The sequence below is a fragment of the Syngnathus scovelli genome, chromosome 11 (genome assembly GCF_024217435.2).
Source record: "Syngnathus scovelli strain Florida chromosome 11, RoL_Ssco_1.2, whole genome shotgun sequence".
Taxonomy (NCBI): Eukaryota; Metazoa; Chordata; class Actinopteri; order Syngnathiformes; family Syngnathidae; genus Syngnathus; species Syngnathus scovelli.
Window position 1 is genome coordinate 2,847,656 of NC_090857.1, and position 21,465 is coordinate 2,869,120.

Sequence of the window (21,465 nt, forward strand, 5' to 3'; positions counted from 1 at the left end):
CAATTTGTGATTCTTAAAACAAAGGTCCTTAACCCAATTGCCACCTGCCTATTCATCTTTTTTTTCCACTTTAGATTCCCAAATGCCACCGGCAGTATATTATTTTGGCCCACAGATGGCTTTGCTTCTTTTTAGCCATTCAAAGCATTCAGCAGGGACTTAAAACTGCAATTTCTGAGCCTGTGTTTATCTCACTATCAATTACTGCACCTCATTCATGTTCAGCTTCCAATTTGTACTCGTACTATTTTTACATTCGATATTTTTACAACTTTTGACCCATCCAAAGCATGCAGCAAACAAGCATGCTAATGATGATCCTAAATGTGTGGAAAATGAAGTTCTTCATATTTAAACATAAACTGTCCAGCAAATGGAGCGCCAACGTAAACACCGTTCCTCAAAAAGGCTTTCATGGATCCAACATTTTTCGAAAATGACGCAATGCTGCTCAAACATATTCAGCACGCATGCTTTACATTTTTTGCCGATTTTACATATGTCAAGCAGACATTTCTTCACCCATTCAAAGCATGCAACAAACCTCTCGTTCAAAGGTGCAGCAGCAACTAAAAATACACCAAAAATATCCCCCCATTTTTTTTTTTTTCAGAAGTGTGTCCTGTGTTTTGATGTGCAGTGCGACTGTGAAGCTGGCACAGGAGCGACAACACAAATAAGGCCGCCCGTGTTTCCCTGCACTCCAAACTGCACTTTGTATCAAAGCGATGGCCATCAATTTCTTTTTTGTTGCCCCCTCTGTTCAAATAAGGTCTTACTACATTGTAAATATCAATTACAGTTACAATTCTGCTGATTTAGTTGAGCAGGCAGATTGATTGAAGTTGCCGAGGGTTAGCGGCAGCCGAGCTGGCCGGGCCAGATCATTGCGCGTGTGAGATGATGACAGTAACACCAAAATGGAGATTTGTGGGACCTTCCCAAAAATATTCTTTGAGCGGTTTATATCGACAGCAGCACAGAGCTTCCCAAAACCGTGGAGAAAAACACAAAGGCAAATAAATGCACACGACAGCGTGTACACACTTGGGCTCATCATCCCGAGAGTAATCTGACAGGTGAGAAAAGCTTACAGCGAGGTTAAAGGGGAGGGGAGTAGATTACATTAGCGGGTCACCTCTCCGGGGATGGAGCCATTTTTCACCGTGAGACTACAAATGGGGGATTGCACAACATACAACCATATTTAAAAAAAATGACTTCTTTTTTTATTTTATTTTGTAATTATGGTCATTTTGAAAATTTCACAGCACACCATCAAACAAAAGATGTCACAACATTAACAGGAAGATGTCAAATTCTCCTTTTTTGGGTGAATTTTGTAAAGGGAGTAGTAGCATGCACCGGTATTTTGTACGTTTGGAGTGCTGCTGAACAATGGCTCAGTTTGAATGGGCGTTTATCAAAGTCTTTCGGAGTGTTTACAAAAGTTCCAGCTAGAACAAAAGTAATAGGACCCGGATAATAGACTAATAGTAATAGACTCCTTTCATCATAAAACTGCTTCACAATTTAGGTGAGATGTCTATTGTGAGTGTGGATGGAAGTTTAACAGCCAAATATTTGCAAAATTCAAATTTCCAAGGCCCCGTAATAAGAAGACGGAGATTTTGTAACACGATAATGCAGTTTTATTTTGTAGCGTTTGTTCAATTGATTAACTGCTACAATTTGGCAACGTTATTACAATGAGTCTTGTATTTCTTTTACGATGACTCCGTAAAATATTTTGTTTGCCGCTTGTCCCGAGTTGTAAACTAATCCAGTTAAAGTGATTGTAAAGCATGAGCTTGTCCTCGTTTAATCAGAGCAAATAGGTGCTTGGGCCAATTACAAGCCATCAACAAACATCCCAGCGTTCTTTTTTTTTTTCAAATACCGTATTGGCCCGAATATAAGACGACCCTGATTATAAGACGACCCTCTCTTTTTCAAGACTCAAGTTTGAAAAAAGACTTTTTGAACACCAAATTTAATTTCTATACAGAAAATAATTACAGTCCATCTGAAACAAATGATTATAACAATATATTCGAGAGAAAAAGCCTCATTCAAATCATGCAAAAAGTGTCTATCACATCTTAATATCTGAACATTTAAATATGTAAACTAAAGTGCAATCACATTTGTAAATGTTTGGTTTTGCGTTTGGTTTTTGAAATGTAAATAAACCTATTGTGTCTCCATTTCCTGTTATCTCTTCTCTTATTTTCTTCTCTTTTCTTTCTTACCGCTATTTTTTTATTTTTCTTCTTCGTGCTACCGCTATTTTTATTTTTCTTCTTTGTGACAGGGGTTCACTTTGGCCTGGGGAGTTAAGTTCAGCATTTACATTAAACATATCGGCGCCATCTAGCGTTGTGAATGGGTATAATGTATGCTTTCAGTCTTATTTCAATGCAAAAAACCACCGTCTTATATTCAGGCCAATACGGTATTAACATTTGGCCACTCCCACAGATCAAGCGCCATCTGCAAGGCTTCCAAACTTGTGTCGAAACGAGAGGGAACCTTTTTGCTTGAAATTCATTTTCAGGCAAGAAGATGAAATCGCTGACGTCTGCCAACTCTCTACATTTTGGGACCCGAATGCCGTGTTCACGCAGCTGCTGTTTTGATGCGCTGCCATTTGCCATCATGCCAATAATCAAGTCGTTTGCGCGGAATGTTCTCCAACAGGTGCCGGAGACCTTGACTGGAGAACAAAGCTTTTTTTTTGTGTGCTCGCCCTTAAGTGGTGTTGCTCTCTCCATTGCCACATAATTAATCAAAGCTTCTCATTGTGTTGGATAATTTGTTTACTTTAAGGAGCTCCATTATACCACACTCTAAAGAGCATGATTTTAGATTTAAAGCTTTCTTTATTCTGATGTGATCTTCTCTTATAAATTGTGTTGTGTGCATTAAAAATGTACAAAATGCCAAAAATTTAGCGGCCGTAGCTCCCAAACCCCTGATCAGGTTAACCTAAAATTCGAGATTTTGTGTTGCACAATCCATATCAACAAGTACACCGAATTTAATTCCAATCCAAATCTATCTGGTCAAACCCACTAGATGATTTGATATGGAGCGATAACATCAACACCCTTAACAATTACTACCTTCCAATTAGCCGGGACTTTGGCGCCACCTCGTGTCATCCTAAGACATTACAGAAAGAGCACAGAATTGAAGAGTAGGTTATCTTAGCAAATAGCTAAGGATCGGTCAGTGAATTTATGAACAGTTCTGTCAAACTAGTTTTACGACCAGCAATGTTTAGATGTCTACAGAGGTTCAGGTGGATGCACCCAGTTTTCTTCCACTGACGATCAATAAACCATTTTTTTTAGTCTCTCTGTGAGGCCCAATTTCAAATATCTCACAGACTGTTGGTTATCGCTACCAATCGCCAGGATGAAATCTTGTTTCTGACTGACTTCAGGAGACCTCTGTGTGAGGCTGCAATCTTGGTCGTGCTTCGTCTATGTGTGAGCGTGTGTTTAAATACTGCAGGGCGTGAGCCGCTGTGCTCTGTAACTATTTAAACAGACTTTGCTGACCATCACGAGGTGGTGCTCCTCCCGCTCGGAGGCTTGCTGGCAGAATGGGGAATCAATAGAGTCGATAGGAAGGGCGTTAGGATGGCCAAGTGTTTTAGCCGCCCCCTCCACTTGTCAGTCACAAAGCAGTTTGCAGCCGCCTTTGCTTGGCAGACTTCAAATTTCACTTGGGAAGATGGACTGCCTGAGACGTCCAGGTCAACAAAGGAGAAGCATTTTTCATGTGCATTTCTTTTTTTTTTTGAACAAGAACTTTTTCACAAAGATGCTTTTCAACGTGTGTCATCAGAACCATTGTGTTCTTATCAGCACGTTGCCGGTTATATGTTTGTCTGTGATTGGCTGGCACCCAGTCTGAGATGTACGCTGTCTCTCCAACATTGCAGCTCTGCTTAACCTTTGACTTGACATGTCGTGTGACATTTCCATGTGGTTTGTTCATTGCTCAAAGACCGCTTATTCATGCCCCGCTCATGACATGGCAGGATAGCTATAGCCTGTCACGTACTTACGCCAAGGCTAAAGTACGCCGTCAAAAAAAGCTGGCATCGCTCTGTCACATTAGTTTGTTGAATTCAATGTCAGCTCTTCTGGATCACTGTAATGTGCCAAGCAGCCTCACCCTCGAGATGCGTCTAAGCTACAGAGGTTAAATATTATTCGTCTGATCCCTAAATGCAAACGTCAGCTGCTTGTCTGCACTCGGCGTTGGTTGCCAACAGAGAACAAATTGTGAATGCCTTGCTAAGAAGAGCGTGAATTTCTATGAGAAGTGAAAGCAACCATTCCCGTGGAAAATGATTTCTACTCCTTCTAATTAATTTCTGTCCGTAAACGCTGGTTGCTTAATTAAAAGGCCGTTTTAGCGCCGGCGGCTCGATACGTCTATTCCTCGCCTTTCATGTGTTTTACGTTCCTAGAATGTAGAGCATTGTGGGTAAAGAGGGGCCGCCGATACGCGTAATGAACTATTCATATTGCAAAGTTACGCTAGACGGCAAAAGATGTGCGGGAGAATAAACGATGTGATTATTATTTTTTTTAATGTAACCAGCTGAGCTGGCAGAGACATTGTCACAATTTAAAAAGACTCAAAAGAAAGGCCTGTGTTGCTTGAGAAAAGTGCCTTTCCATTCACAGGCAGGTACTCAAATGGTGGAAAAACACAAAGTACGCAGATGTTTCTTCACAGGAGACACGCTTATTCTCAGCTGGAAAGGTAATGAGCAACTACAAGTGGACAATTAGACATAAGCTTCATTCGCACACCTGCCGTTCTTTTTGTTCAAAACATCTGTGCAAGAATAAGCTACGTTCGCTCACCCGCCACTGATTTGTTTAAAACAATTCTGCAACACAGCGTAAAATTAGCCACCCTGCCGATACTTATTTATTTACGTATTGTTCAATTCAAATGGAAATGCAGATTGTGTGAATAACACTTCAAAACTTGTTATTGTGAAAATGATCGTTTTATTGGCAACGGTGATCCAGGAGAGTTCTGAATTTTTGACAGTGTGGCACTGCAACTGAAATTATAATACAGTAAAGTATTCTTTTTATACATAGTTTCAAAATGGCACCTCATATTATATACAGTAAAAGCTACAAAACAAAGTGACAAATAACTCGTTTTCAAATCAGACGAGTACAAACGGGTAAGATATTAATAAAAGTGAAGACAATTTGAAATTCTAGTAATGACACACAAATTTGATGCACAATTTGTCTTCACGGAATGATGTGGTAGGCCGTATCTTCCCCCCGAGCCTTGAGTTTGACTTCTATGGTTTAAGTTGTCACTACTGCATTATTTTTTTCACAATTTTAAAATGAGAGCCAAAAATTCTATTTTTCTCTCCTCTAATTTCCACATTTTGGGAGTGATTCAAATATTTGAACTGTTCATCATATCTATGTTTTTGCTTCCATTTTTCCCCCTCACTTATATTTTCCATTTGTGGGCGTCGCATGAAACGATGGAGTCTAGGCTCGGATAGGTGCCGGTGTCAGACCATTGCCTGTCATATCTTTCAGCCCATTTCTTTCACTTCCAACGCACAGCCCATATTTCATTGATTTGCTTTTGCACCGGGCATGGAAAGAGCCTTCTGAACTGTAGCACTTTGCCGTTCATTTTCTATGAATTAAATAATGCTTTTTCATTGCATGGATTTTGGAGCTCAGAAGGAATTTGATGAAAAGAACGTGTTGTTTTGAAGCTGATGCATTTCAAACTGAAATCTCAGGGCTTCATCGCCGCCCATGTCGTCATTCTGTTTGATGACGCTGCGAGTATTGTACACACGATCTTTCTTTTCCTTGAAATGAATTTCATCAAAAGTGCCAGTAGGGAACGAAGAACTGTTGGCTGACAATTATCTCCGGAATCGTTTACTCCTCATGTCTCTTTAGTCTTGTGAGATAAAACAAAAGTTAGCTCGCTTATTTGTTTTTTCCATGTTATCGCCGTTTGAATTGTTGTTCAGATACTTGTGTATCCCTGAAGCTTGTCAAGTCTGAAGCTTGCGGCGTCTTTTCATTGGGTTTCCTCTCTAAAAACGAAACAGAATTAAAAATACAAAGCTCAATCCAAATGGTACTCACTCACTTTTGGACCTCCTATTGCATTTTTGCATTTTTTTTTTTTAGCATTAAGCAAGATTGGCTTCATTAAGGGACAGGCATAAAGTGTAATTGTCTTGATTTGTTAAGCTTGACATGAAACTTGAACTTGTGGATAGAGCAGCTTGAAACCTCTTTTTCCAAATTACTATTTTTGATTGCTCTGCCTCCAACAAGTCATTTTTGCACAATTTTGCAGACACAAACTTGGCTAACAAGTGAAAGAATTGATTTTTGAAAAGGCACTCTCCTTTGACTTTCGAGGCTCATCTTGAGATTAACAGATCCCAACGATGCACACTGAGAAACAAGTGCAGTATCTCAACGCACACACACACACGTGTGTCGTAACTTGCCGTGTTTTCCGCCACAGGGAAATCCTTTATCCATATAACTAGATTAAGTCACAGTGAGCTCTGATCAGCTTAATTTGGATTCAGGCCGCTTTTGCCCCTCCCTGATCTGCCTTTCACTCCATCTCCATGTGCGTCTGTCACTGTCTGCTTAAATGGCAGCCTGTTTTGCTCCTTTTCTTCCAATCACCCCATTTTAGTGCCTTGCCTGTCTCAGGAATGAAAGAAACAAGCAAACAAGGCGAAGCGCCACAGGCTAAAACGTTCTGCTTCCTTCCGTTTTTAGCCTTTTCTTTCCCCAGCTCAATTATTTTTGTTTCATGAATGACATAAAGAATCTTTACTCCAGTAATGAGCAAATTTGTATATTTGAAGCTATTTTGCTAGCAGAAGCGTGTTTTTCCCTTTTGTAAACACACTGATTGAAGTCACTCGTTTTATTTATAGAACTTGTGTCAGCGCAATATATTAACGTGCACAGTTTGGAATTGCATGCGCTCCTCCGGGGATTGACAGTAAATAATATGCCTATTCCCAGATTTAGCATCTCATCTGTAAAGGGAAATATTTCTTCTATCCATTTACTGAAGAATTGGAATCAAACGTTTTGTAGACTCTGGCATCGTAAAGACTTCTAGAGGATTTGCTTGGAATACAAAACAAATTCCCTAACAGACTTTCACCATCATAAATCCTCCATTGGCCATTTTAGCATTCTGTGATGATCTCATCACAATTTATAACCGAAATTAACTCCATTTTTCTTATAGAGAGCCGAATCAGGAAAACATTTAGAAACAATAATACAAAAATAAAGTTAAAACAATAAAAATAACCGAGACACTAACAAGTGCAGAGTTTCAAGCTGTGTTAAAAATGTGTTTTGATTTGGCTGCTAAAAGTGGATCGGGAGGGTACTTGTCCAAACTCGTGCACCAGGAGGTCTTTCGTAGCTGGAGACAAACAAACAAAAAAAAATCTCCATTCCCTCCAGGCTTCCTCCATGAAGAAACAGAGGCAGAGATGGAGCAGCTCAGGGCGAGACCATGAACAGATTTAAAGACAGACTCTTCAAATGCGAGCCAGAAGAGTTCTATGCTCCCTCTTACGTGTTCCAGTTAAGAGGTGTGCAGCAGCAGTATTGTCAACCAAATTACACACCAGTTCAAAATAAAACTCATTTGTAGTAAGTTGGAACCAATTAAGTGAGATCGGAAACATTTCCACAGCACAATAGTGTCCCATGTTTTAATTGTAAATATATAATAAATGGATGGTTCTAGTACATGCCAGTGTGTGTGTGTGCATGTGTGTGTTTTCCTCATCATTTTCTAAAAGTCAAATTGCCAGTTATATAACGGGCCTCTGACTCTCACTTTCCCAATATGTGGCACACTCTGTCCAAGTGCAGAGACAATGCATATAGCTGTCATTTTCATCCACTCCAGCCTTGGGAAGACAGGCCGCCAGCCTTATTCATTACTGAAATCCCCCCCCCAAAAAAAAAAAAAAAGAAAGAGACGAAGATGTGAGGACTAAGGGACGGACATGAAGTGGGAGGGGAGCGGGATAAGAAGGCACAGAAAAGCAGAATTATACCAAAGGGCCCGAGGGAAGGAGGGGACGGATAGGACAGAAAGCAGGAGGTGGGGCGGGGGGGTCTGAATAATGAGGGATGGGAAGGAAAGTGGGGGTATAAGCAGTGGAGGGGTGCAAAGCATGAGCCGAGGAGGCGCTTGGCCTGCGGGATTGCGGCGCGTTTATCCTCCTCTGCAGCCGCCTTGTGAAGCGCTACCTCAGGAAAAGACTTCTAAAGCAGGGTGGCCGCCGCTGAGCTCTTAATACCCACAACATACACACGGGGGATTTGGGGAAAGGAGAGGGGGGCTTGTATGTTTCATATCATATCTGTGCAGCAGACCGTACGCACTCGCCGCCGCTAGGTTGCCCCGAGTCGGCCGAAGACAGCATTTGGACCCTCGTGTGTCTAGGAGGATGGGTTGCATCGGAAAAGTAAACAAGCACAAATGCCTTGTTAAGGAGATTCCTCCGCTTTCCGACTTGAGTAGATGTTGTAGGATTTACCTTTAGTCTTGACATTTGAAAACGAAGATGTGGGACCACCTCCACTGAATCATTCCTATTTATACTCCTTACATTGCTTTTTTCAAGTTCCAGGGATGATGCCGCGTTCCCAAAATGATATGCAAATATCTTTTGCCAGAGTATTTTCTACACTGGCATCTGCGCTTGTACTTCTGAAGAGTGTGTAACTAGTTTTGGCCTGTCTGGCTCCATCCACAAAGTGTTTAAATAAAAAAAGGCCTTCCCACTGGCAACTGTGCTAAACTCTCTGGGAGACCCAGCTGATAAAGAACAGCAGCAGAGACCCCATGTGATGACCTCCAGAGGCTTCTAAATGATTAATTCAACAAAAGAAATACCTAAAGGGTGATAAAGATGAAAGATGTGAAAGACACTTCCTCTTTTAGATGCGCCCTACTGACAGCGTTCGACGGTTGTGCAGACTCCCTCGCCATTATTCCTGCCAAGTTTTCTCCTTGGGCTAATTAAAAGTGACTCTTTTATATGTGACAAACACAAGCCGTAACGCATCCTCATGACATCACATTTGCAGCGGGTGATAGCAGAGATAATTTGCAACGTAAAGTGCCATGAAGCAACAACATAGTATGTCTTCCATATGATGTAGTGCTCAGTTTGAAAGAAGCTCTTGATGAAATCAAAGCGATCGATTTCAATGAAAGGACCCTTTGTCATCATGAATGGAGAAACGCCATGCCCACATTAGCTAGCGTAGCAAAAAGCTGGAACTGGTGTCAATGTTGATTGCTTTGTTTGTTTTTTTGAGTTTAGTACCCCCCCAAAAAAGCGACAGAAAAAACTGACCCTTCCCACCAGTTTCACCAATCGACACGGAACTAGATTGTCAATTCGATTGCCAAATTGTCATGTCTCAAGAATCCTTGCCTGAAAATGAACAGGAAACAATTCCGTTGTTTTTCTCCCCCCATATCAATTTGTACGGTCATTGCTGTTGACCATCGAGTGCCTGCGGTAGATTTTTATCGACCCGTGACACTCGACGCAAGATCAAAACCTGAGCAAGACTACACGGTGCGCTATTAGAAGGCTAACCACCCGTGTGATAAGATCTTAAGTGCTCCTTAATGGCGGCGTAGGGGGTCGCCGCGGTACGTACGTGCACTGAAGCCTTTGTTGTGCAACTGTTTACTCGTGCATGAGCCCTTACGATCAAATGCTGTCTCATTAAGCGCCCAAACGGGACACTGGAGAATAGACAGCGTGGAAATACTGTATATGGAAACGGGGCTTGTGAGGCCTTTGAGCGTAGCACGAAAACTATTGAGCTCTTTTCAGATGTTACATTTTGCTCTGAATAAAGGCAGGGATAATATCTGTCTTTAGATTGAAGCTTGAAAGATGGCCCAGTTCGATTTTAACAAAATGTTTTGTGAGGTGGTAATAATAGATTGACTGATAAAAGTGGTGTCAATGATTACCTTAATAATTCATGTCATAAACGACGAGTTTAATCGCCAGACAGTCATTTGTGACAAGAGTGGAAACATCTGCTTCATAAATGTCAGAGCACCAACATAAACTGCGCAGGCCAACAGGGCTAAGTTCTTTACGTTAATGTGTGCCAACTCCACATCTGCCCTGCCTACATGACCTCCATTCCTGTAAATAATGTTCCGCCGAATTAAGCGGGCTAAATCCAAAAGCTTCGTCTTGCTGACAGAGTCTTTGCTTTTGTAATCTGGCTTCACAGCAAGCAATAACATTTTTAGGAGTTTTTTTTTTTTTCCCGGAATTGACGTCATCACTGAGGTAGAATGGTAATCACCTATGTTCAGAGCTGATATAGCACCTCCTTTTCCTTAATCACAAGATGAAGATGACAACCATTGTGTTGTATGTTTTAAAAGCGCTTTAGCTTCTGACTTCCATCATTAGTTTGTCTGGCCCTCTCCACGCAGAGCAACCAATAGCACTTATTTTTATACAGACTATTTTCCCCATCATGTTCCATTAGCAGATTGCCAAATTCCCTGCCTGGCCACTAACTCCTCCATTAGAAAACTAACAGGGGAATGTATTCATTTAAAAAGCAGGAAAAACAATAAACTTCTCTCTGGGGTCTCTTTTTGGCATTGCAGAAGCGAGACGGTCGGCCGCGGACCCGAAAGTCGTCTCTCGAGCGTGGCAGCGAGGTCATCGGGCTGAGGGTTGGTGAGTCTTTTATTTGTGTAATCCGCCGGCCGGGAAGTTTTGCTTGACCAGCACACCGCTGATTTTGCCTGACCGTGTTCTGATGTCATGTGTGTACCGGCCGAGATAAGATAATCCCATCCATCTTCTGGAGACTTGTATTTCGAGAAAAAAAAATACAAGCTGCTTTACAGGACACAAGCTTTAACCTTGGACCACCGTGTTTCATGTTAACGCTCTAGCGCTCACATATCTTGACCAAACGTCTTTGAACTTTACAGGATTTATTTTTCCACGGCCATAGCAAGGGCATTAAAGATTTTAAATTACATCTGTTACAATATGTTTCCAGACAGCTGGTGACAAAGTTCAAAGTGTTGACTTTATTTCACTTCCAAATATTTGCTGTATTTTCTTTTTCCAATGTCAAGAAAGCAAAACCTGATATGGTACGCTAGGGTACAATGAGGCACAATGTGATTTGAACAATGACAGCCTTTTTTTTTTTTTCCAATCAATTTCCTTTTCCCGGGCGTGCGCGAGCATCCGCGAGTTTGTTTACCTCCAAATCTGAAGATTACTGCACATCAAAAAAGTGCTGAGTCGCCAGCTCAGGTCTCCCCGAGTCTTAATAAGTCCCGTCCTGTGCCGCGTCCTCAGATATGAGGGTTAATACGAAACATGGACAGATCCAACCATTATGATTATGTGTGTTTGATTCTGTTTACGCCATCTGCTGTGTGATATAATTGAATGCGCTGCATGCTATAATTTGATAGATTTGCGTCTGTATTGTGTGTGCATGTGTGTGTGGCTCATTCAGCTCAAATCAAAATAGAAGAGTCTTGCAGGGATTAGTCGTGCCCACTGAACTTATTATGGCAATAACCTCTGCACTTGATGAAGGTGATCCAACGCCTTCCATCCCAATGAGAGTATTCTGCCGCATTGAAGCACAACAAGAATGTGCACATTATTTTTTAATGAGCAAGACTGCACTAACTAAATATTGCGTCGCGGCATATGTAAAAGCTATCCTTATTTAACATTTACAATATTCCATTTGTTTTTCCCCTTATTGTTTATTTAACCTACTGGAGATGACATCACATTCCGTATATGTGATGGTTGTCCTATCTTGTTTTTGTCAATTACTGGTATGATATAGTATGATGCTGCCTGACCCCAATAGCATCGTCAGAATCATCCATCCATCCATTTTTGACACCACTTATCCTGTTCAGCACTGCGGGGGGTGCTGGAGTTTTAGACCAAAAACAAACATTTTCCAAAAAGTCTTGCTAAAACTATCCATCAGCTTCTGCAGTTGGCAGAGGGAGACTCCAGTCACAAGCGTGTCACTGGTATGCAGCCAGGATGAGGCATTACTTGTTTTAAATCCTCCAGCACTGATCAAAAGCAACCTTTGCAACATGCTCATATAGACACACATATGCTAAATACACATTCAAGCCTTGATGATTAAAAAAAATACCTTGAGCGATAAAATCAGTTGCTGACCTTTGTGTCGCTACCCACCGTGCAGATGGTATGTCGCGCGCTCGTCTCTTTTTGCATCACTCTTTTGATTCAATGGCCCGTTTTAACTACCACCTCCTGTCATCTTTTTATAAAAAAAAAAAAATCCAGCTTTGCAGGAACTATAAACGTGCTCAATATGCTGTAATTAAATCATATAAAGTCCGCACCGTCCAATAAATCATAAAACGTTTATATGATGAATAGTAAGTACATTTTTAATGGGCCTTTTATTGTCAAACTATACTCGTATTAAAATGTTGCTTGTGTCAACACTCTTTGGATGATTGTGATGAAAGGGGAAGATTTGGATTTAGTTCAAATAATAAAAAAAAAAAATGACCCCCTCATGTCTTGTATGGAGGGTTTTGAGAGGCTTTTATAAATCTCAAATACCCACAGTTAAATCTTTTTTTTTTTTTTTAATGCACTGGCTTAATCAAAACTGTGTCAATATGTCCTCCATGTTTGTATGAGAGAGCGGGTGTAAAATCAAAGCGCTAGCCGGACTGCATGGGCACGTCATTTTTAATATGTCCATCATAGGGAATGCATTGAACAATCGTTATTGCCCTGCCATTAATTTAACCACTATTTTATTTTTTTCAATGATTACGTGTTCTACTTTATTTAAATGATGGGCTATGAAAACAGCAAAAACAAAAAAGTCTGTAATGAGATACAATTCCAACATAATCTAACAAAGTACCGTTCCAATACAACTCATCCACTCTTCATTATTGCCTCAGTCGAGCAACATTTCACTCCAAGTCAAATTTGACAGTGATTAATTGATTAACTAATTTATTGGTTCATTCAATCTGAAATCATAATTTTATTCTATCCAACACAATAGTGGCCACGCATCCATAATATTATCCTAACAAAACGCCGCTAGGTAGATGCGATTGTGCAGGTATGCCTAATTAAATAGAGATAATGATCAAACGTTCAAATCACAGCGTTCCATCAACTAGGCGAGTGCATTAATGTTGTTCTGGCAATTAGCGCTGGCCTAACGAAGTCGCCGTTACAAAGTTGCCATTAGTCACACATCTGCTTATGAGCTTCCCGAGAGTTTGCTGACACTTTTTTCATGCTTGTGTCGTCACGTGCCTCCATTTTTCCCATAATCCAAACGGGCTGGCTCAGAACTCGGGGGTGGAGGCATCCTCTCCCCCGTGCACCAAATTAAGCAAACAGACCATATATATTGAATTTCAAGCTAAATAAAATCGTGTTTGGTTAGTGATTCTTTGGCATACCACCAGGAGTGCGTCGACCATATTTTGAGCCTCACTGGTTTGGCGTACAGTATGGCAGGCAAAAAAGGGGAGCGGTTGGGGGCACTGAATGTGTTCGCTCCGAATGAGGAGTCAACTGTGGCGATGATTCAAAGGGGCCAATTTTACACTAGCTTACCAGCAGAGAAGTGAAAGGAGGGATGAGCGCTGCCTAGGGACCGCCAGATGCAACACAAGGGAATCCGTATGTGGTGAGGTTTACCAAGGATGCAATGATTCAAAAAAATATGGGACGCTTCCATACAACTACGAATATGGGCCAAAATGGCTGTCACTGTAGCTCATTGTCAGCTCTTTCCTGGTGCGATCCAGATTTCAATCACACGCGCTGGAAAGTTCAGCCCTCGGCCAAAGAAATTGCGATTAGTTTTGGTCCTGGATTTAATCTTTGAAGAACGTATGGCTTTTTTGATCGTTGTCCATCTGTATCAAGTAATCTGCTATTTTAAATCCCTTTGTGGTGTCTTGTGTCCAGTATGCCGAGGATGACGTTTAGGTTGAAATGAGAACGAATATCCATGATTGCATGCAGTGATTTTCCTGTTGAAATACGGTAGATGAGCAAAAATCGTCAGTGATTATCCACAGATTGCGCAATACATCACTTATCTCCCGTGCTTTGAAATTGGCAAGTTTCTGTCTCTCTTTATCACAAGAACACTTCTCGACACTGGATTATTATTTATTTTTTTTTGCTTTGTGCTTTGACTTTTGCATATTGAACATTTTTACGGTACAAGTGTGTTTGTCTTCCAAGGTCATTCTATGTCTGCCCTGTAACAGAGTATGGGTATTCAACCATAACACGATTCCCTCTGCTGATATAAATGAGCCAACTTGCCTTGTGACAAAGCGTATAAAGAACATGAAATATCAACAACAACGTGATGGATGCTCCACCAAACCCAATAAAAATAATAAAAGCAAGACACCTGGCTTTGAGACAGTATCAGCTCTCAAATGTATCCCGAGAAGACACTGAGCTCGCACGGCAGATGGGAGAGCATGATACTTCTGGAGAATTGGAGATTGGAGCAAGCGGCGCCCTAATCACTTGCCGTGCGAGCCCTGGCAGGTGTTTGGCGGCTAGACTTTCATGTCCAAGCCACCAGATGTTGTCTGTATCGATCGAATCGTCGGAAAGTGGCAACACGTGATGCCGTCTTGTCTTTGCGCTCCGAAACACGATTTTGCCATCTAATTGAAGATTACAGGTTTCTGTCCGTTTTCTAAATGAGATGCTCAAGTTATTTCATTGTGGGAGAAAAGTAGCATCGTGGTAGAAAACATTTGGATGCAAACTCCAGGAAAGAAGACCGGAGCCAAGATTCAAACCTTGAACCTTAGAAATGTGAGGCAAATACGCTAACCACAAATTCACCGTTCTGCTCCAGAAACCATTCAATGCGCTGCGACGTTTCGAATCGTTAATGCATTTTTCACGCGGCGTATTGGTGAAGATGAACAACCAAGCTCATGTTACTCTCATATTGGCGTTTCCACTGCGCCACGAGTCTATTCACTCCTTTTCAAAAGCTTTTTCCAAATCCTCTATGCTTCCAGTTCCTTTGACTTCCGTCTCTATCGTACACTAGCTGAGAGAAGAAAAAAAAGCAAAGAAACAACCCACAGTCGAAAATCCAGATTGCAGACTTTGCCACCTCCTCCGACACAGGAGAAGCGAGGAAGCAAAGGGACTTTTAATGAACAGGGCTTTTATTGATCTGTGGACAAAACAGTTGTTAATTATGTGCGGGTGGGAATTTAATTGAGCAAGGCAAACAAGATCCCCTGCTTGCTAATGCGTGGTCAGGAATGAGGAGAATGCGATTGAGTCCCGTGCCGCCTCCTCCGCTGAAGGATGAGAAGCCAACAATGGCTAAAGTCAAGCCTCTGTGCCTTCTTTTCCACGCCCCGGTTCATTTTTGCTGTCTTTGTGTCTCCAACCGCCTCATCCGCCCCCGCTTGTCTCCAGTCTAATGAAAAATGACCTTCATGTAAGGGTTGTTTTCTCCTGCTTTGTTGAGTTTGAGCAGATTTTGGCCAAATTCAAGAAGAACCCAGATGAATGAATTCCTCATTTTCGTCAAACATGAGCCTTTAGCTATTTGCAAACACTCGTATGCCGTAATTATAAAACTGAATCAACTGAAGCATTGTAAGGTGATGACTGTGCCAAGCATTCTGGTTCTCCGCCCATTCTTGGTAACTTCAGAGTGTCGTACAGTATTTTGACAGTCATCAACCGAGGCTCCTGTGATCTGTCTATCTTTAGAAGCAGAATGTGGCCCATTGCCCAAAGTTAGCTGGATGTTGTCGGGGTCATGAGGCGTCTCGTATGCCAGAAGGCCCTCGAGAACCGCATTCTGTATCCACCCCGTGCTATTCCTATATTCACGCTTGGCATTCTCTAATATTTATTACCCAAGTATGGAAAATATTGCCACGGCTGTTATCTTGTCAAGCCTTACGATGTGATGGATTTGAAGCTAACATTTTGGCCCGGGTCCATCCCTTGTCGGTATTTTTATCCAAACCGGGCAATATGTCTTCAAGACAAGCCGGAGTTGATTCGTGTCGTCAATTCCATGCTACGTTTTGTGAGTCCGTAATGGATGTGACAGATGTGATCATTCAGTCAAATTGCTTCGATGAGAACGTGCCTGCCCTTTTCCAAATACTTCCTATCGACTTGTTTAGTGCGCCGAATTGATTCAAAACAAAGGCAACTGTGAGAAACTAAAAATCCTCACCTTTATCTGGCCTGATTACACAAAATGGCTGTTGCCCCGTGCCCTCGACGCATTACGTTAAACATTTTGCGCAACACTGCTAAATTATACACGATAAGACAAACAGCCTCCTTGGTGTGTTTTTTTTTTGTCTCCCAGGGACCCTGAGCTAAGAGGACTTGAGTGAGCAGCAGCACTCATGAAGGCCCTCAAGTAAAACTGAACGTACTGTGTTCAAGTTGGAAAGTGGGCGCTTGTGTTTGTCAGATGGAGCTTGTCTTTGATTCGCGCTTGTCACTTATTATTAAGCATCGTAGTTACTCCACTTGGTGAGCCTTGTAATGGCGTAATGCTTGGAGGTCAACTCCATCTTTGTCTCTTGATCACCTGTTAAGGTCTCCTCAGGTTGCTCAACTGCAAACACAAATGTATGTAAATGTCCGTGGCAGTACTCCAAGTGGTCCGCAAAATTCGAAATGTCATGTTATGATGACAAAGATCGAACTACTAATTTGAAAGGAAATGTTCCCCTCAGCAGTTTGCTTCCTGTATTTTCTGCACTATAAGGCGCACTGGATTATAAGGCGCACCTTCAATGAATGGCCCGTTTTAAAACTTTGTCCATATATAAGATATATACGTTTGCCCCACGGGCCGGACTTTGGACACACCTGGTGTAGTGGCTCAATATTGGTCCATATATAAGGCGCACCTGATTATAAGGCGGCTTTTGAGAAAATTTTAGGTTTTTAGGTGCGCCTTATAGTGTGGAAAATACGGTAGTTTCCGTTGTTGTCCGGGAAAATACATGTGTTGTCTTGGCTACCTGCTCAAACATTTTTTCCTCTCCCTCCACTCCACTTAAATCACCTCTGCCATCCTTCCATCAAATCTCCCGCATGTGTGCTGTCTCACTAAGTGACGTGAGGCCAGATGGAAGAAATGCTTGTGTTTGGCTCCGCATGCGGCGCCGTCACTTACCCGCATCATCCACTCAGTTGAGCTTCACAATGCTGCTGTGATGTACTTGTGCTTGATGTGGGCTGATGTCCGACCTTCTTGGCAATAAACGGGTTGCCGCCGAGTGTGTGCCAGGTAGACAGACAGATTTAAAACAAGGGTGGCAAACAAAAGTCATTGCCCCTCTCCAAGATGGACTTTTGTGAGATTTAGTTTTTTTCTTAGTCCTAACCCTGCCTCCCCCCAAAATGGTAAACTGCAGTGTAAGTTTTATTTTATAAGGTCATAATTACAGATAAACAAGATTCCAATGTGATTGATGATTCTATTTATATTACTTGACAGATATTCTTCCATTCAATACATCGGACAAAGATGTAAAAGGAAACTCTTTTTCATTTACAGTAGAAATTGAAATGGAACACCAGGTGAAATTAATATATATATATGCATGTTACGCAAGTATAAATACACACATTAGGAATACATTTAGAACACGATTTCCTCCTCCCTTGAGTGTTTTCTGTGTCATGAATAGTAAGGCCTTCTTTTGTGGTGTCATCATGTACAAGCTTCCTGTAGTGATCGCAATGTATGGCGCACCACAATATCCCACTGCTGTTTGCGGGGCTATTACTGTCAGTGCGGAGTGTCATTATATGGCTAACAGCTGGGAATGTTTTTTTTTTAATTTTTTTTTTATTTACCCATTCCCTTGCAGCTTTGTCTGTGAGCGCATGTTTGTGGGCAAATGAAAAGTACATGATGTTGTTTGAGTATTAAATTTCGCCGGTCTCTGACATCCAGCGTGGATGTGTTCAGTTTTGTTTTTATTGTTGTACCACTGGAGCATCCCGTGGCTCTTTGATAAATGTGCAGCCTTGAATTGAAATGGCATGCCGGACTCTGTAAAGCAATGTTGTGTTTAGGCACTTCATTGCTAGCGATGATGAATTCATGTCGACGGGGAACTCATTGTTTTTTTTTCTTCAATTACCTGCAAACATTTTAGAAGCAGATAAGACATTTAAGAGGCGTATTTTTGTCTACTGACTGTTTTCATGTCATTTAATCTTTCTGACGGTATAGAATGGTTTCAGTAGTCGGAATAAAGACGTAGAGCACAGGTGTCAAACTCAAGGCTCGGGGGCCAGATACGGCCCGCCACATCATTTTATGTAGCCTGCAAATTGTGTATCAGATTCGTGTGTCATTACTCGAATTGCAAATTGTCTTCACTTTTAATATCTTCTTTTTTTTATATTTGACCAATTTTCACTCGTCTGATTTGAAAACGAGCTATTTAAAAAACAATATATACGTTTTAATCCATTAAATCGGTGACTGCAAGAAGCAGCATGTATTTTTTTTCATAATCAAAGCCAGTTCCTTGGTGTCTTGATTTGCGTTCTTCAAAACATCCCAACTATCAAGATATGACACACACCTTTTGTCATTTTTCATAAGGCTAATTGAGCTAAGCCTGTTTTAAGGAGGTCGTCCTGGCTCATGCAAATACGCCTCCGTTCAGACCCGCTTGATGCAGGGCCAGCACACACTTTTGTTACCATGACAATGGTCATCGCGGCGTGAGGATGCTGTGACTTGTCGAGCGGCTTCAAACATGTGGAAGCAGAAGCACCCACTGTGAAGTCAAACAAAAAAAAAACCTTCATCAAGACAGTAATATAACAGAGATCTTTGTGACAAAACAAATAAACAAAGTAAACAACAATTCTATGCAATATCTGTGCAACTTCCTACACACCAGAAAGCAATATTAGGCCAGAGAAATGCAATAAGTCCCACTTTAACAGCAGAATAAAACATCAGTAAAGCAGACAGTAGAGATGAAACATTATTACTCTTTCACACACACACGTACAGAATGTGGACTCACAAGTCAAGTGCACCCCACTCGCTCTCTCAGTTGCAATTTTCAAACACACACTGGTAAAACAATGGGTGGCAAGCATCATTGTAGTCATAACAATAAAAGTAACATTCAGCGGCAGTTCACTCCATGCTAAAGCAGTAGGTGGCTAACTGTCAGCACAATCAGAAAGTCTTCAAACTCACAAATAATGGCCAATCAAAGAAATGGGCAATAATATAGCATATTTCCTGTAAAAGTGTCCATTTCTTTAAGATAGCAATTTATTAGCTGCCAGTTTGTTATTCAATTGAAGCAAATAAACACCACAAATAATCTCAGTCCTCTACACAAACACTTTGGGACTGTATTAATTCGACTGCTAACCAAAACAGCAGCACATAGCCTATCAGATGATTTAAATATCATGTCAAAGGAATTTGTTTCTTTGACAATTACGAGGATAACTGTTGAAAACATGAAAAGACTTCATGGTATACTTTAAATGTGGTTTTCCTGATTTTTGTTTACTCTTCCGTGTCTAGCGTTTGCCTAGAAGTGGCTAATATATATTTGCGGCCTCTCCTAAGAGGTAATTCAGTTACAGCAGATTATTTCTTTGCTGATGTTGTTATTAGGAAAAATTCAATGCTCGTGAGTACTAGAACGGTAATGAGATTCCGCACCCTCGAATTGGGTCCAGCCTCTTGACATTTGCCCAAAACACCTCAAGGGTCCAACTGGCTCTGGCTCGCTATGAATGTTTGCAGCCGTCTTATATTCTTAGATCATTTTCATTTGATTTTTCTTACCCTCTTAACAGCAAACCATTAAAAAAAATACCACTCTCATTTGAATAAAACCACAAGAGTTATCCCTGGGTGATCAGCCTCTACTTTACTGCTTATTGCAAAAAGAAAACAAGAGCCCCCTTGAAACCCGAGAGGAGATTTTCAATTTCCAGGAGCCGCTAACAACTTTGCCCTTGCAGGATATCAACTTTGTTACCATTCATAGGAACACAACAGAGTTCCCCACGAGGCCTTCATCCAGTCATGTTTAAAATATTTAGTCTGGAGGCTTTGCCCCCAATGTTAACATAGTGGGATCGGATGAGACCTAATGCTCTGTTTTGGCACAAGAACATGGCAAACTTAGAGGACACTGATTGCTTGTGTCGTCCACGCTAATGCTCTCGTTAAATCTTCCACGGGTCTGATTGCTGAATTCACATGTGCGACACAGAGGGTGACAGAGTTAAAGTGTTTGCCGTGCCGTGGAGTCCTCCCTCCGTTAACCCTTATGGACTCTTCAGTTTTCATGCACGCAAAGTACAGAATGACTTTTGCCGTGGTTCTCTTCCTGTTAAATGTCAGTGCGTCTCAATTTTGACCTTAACAGTATGCAATAGTGTTTGCTATATCTCCATGCTTTCCATTCTCTTACCATCGAGTCAGACTGCGCTCCGGAAATTAATTTAGTAAAATTCTGAGATCTATTTATTACCGTTTTGACTTTATTGTTACACGTCATTAGGGATTAATAATCCGTGCGACTGGGGCAGGTGAAGCGGGGGCGCTCCATCTGATTGGCCATGCAATGCAGAGAAGTGGCTGGTGTTTACTAATCTCGAATTCGAGGAGCAGAACAAACAAGAAGGAGCAGCTAGAGCGGTTTGGACTGCACCCTCCGTGTCGCATTTGAAACGTGACGATGAATTTATTTAGTTTGATTATTTCAAATGCTGCTGAAATGGAAACAGATATTTCTATGACCTCTGCTGTTCCATAAAAGAGGCAATATATTTGAGTCCAGTTTGGGTGATACAAAATTGACTGAAATCAATCAATCAATCAATGCAACAAAACAACTTGCTTGTAATTTGCAGCAGTCTTGCCTTCACCCTGAGCTTGATAAAAAAAAAAAAAAATATGCACAATATCTATCATTATGCATTAAGAAAAATAGCTGGCAACGATATACAGAACTTGTATGACCTTGTTGCGAGGTCACCCTTTTCCTCATGCTATTAAAATATTCTTATATATATATGAAAGAAACAATGATATTGTGAAGAAGAAGAAGAAAAAAAGAGCCAATACAAATCTAGATTCGATGATAGCACAGTAAGTGTGTTTGTGTGTTTTTTTTTTTTTTTTTGTTCCCATAGTGCTCCAAAGCACGTCACCTTCACATTTATCATCTCATCATGTCCACTCAAGCAAAGCATATTGTCCAAGGAACTGCAGTTTAAAT

General features: G+C 41.2%; 1 protein-coding gene across 2 annotated transcripts in view; it reads left to right on the forward strand.

The window, feature by feature from the left end:
- The window catches only part of LOC125977517 (cadherin-22), an 84,186-nt gene that overhangs the window by 14,466 nt on the left and 48,255 nt on the right, over positions 1-21,465 (forward strand). The window contains exon 2 of one of the 2 annotated variants that reach the window (XM_049734073.2): positions 10,750-10,822. The gene's annotated coding sequence lies outside the window, so the exon portion shown is untranslated. The remainder of the gene's footprint in view (positions 1-10,749; positions 10,823-21,465) is intronic. The other variant, XM_049734074.2, reaches the window with a different exon arrangement.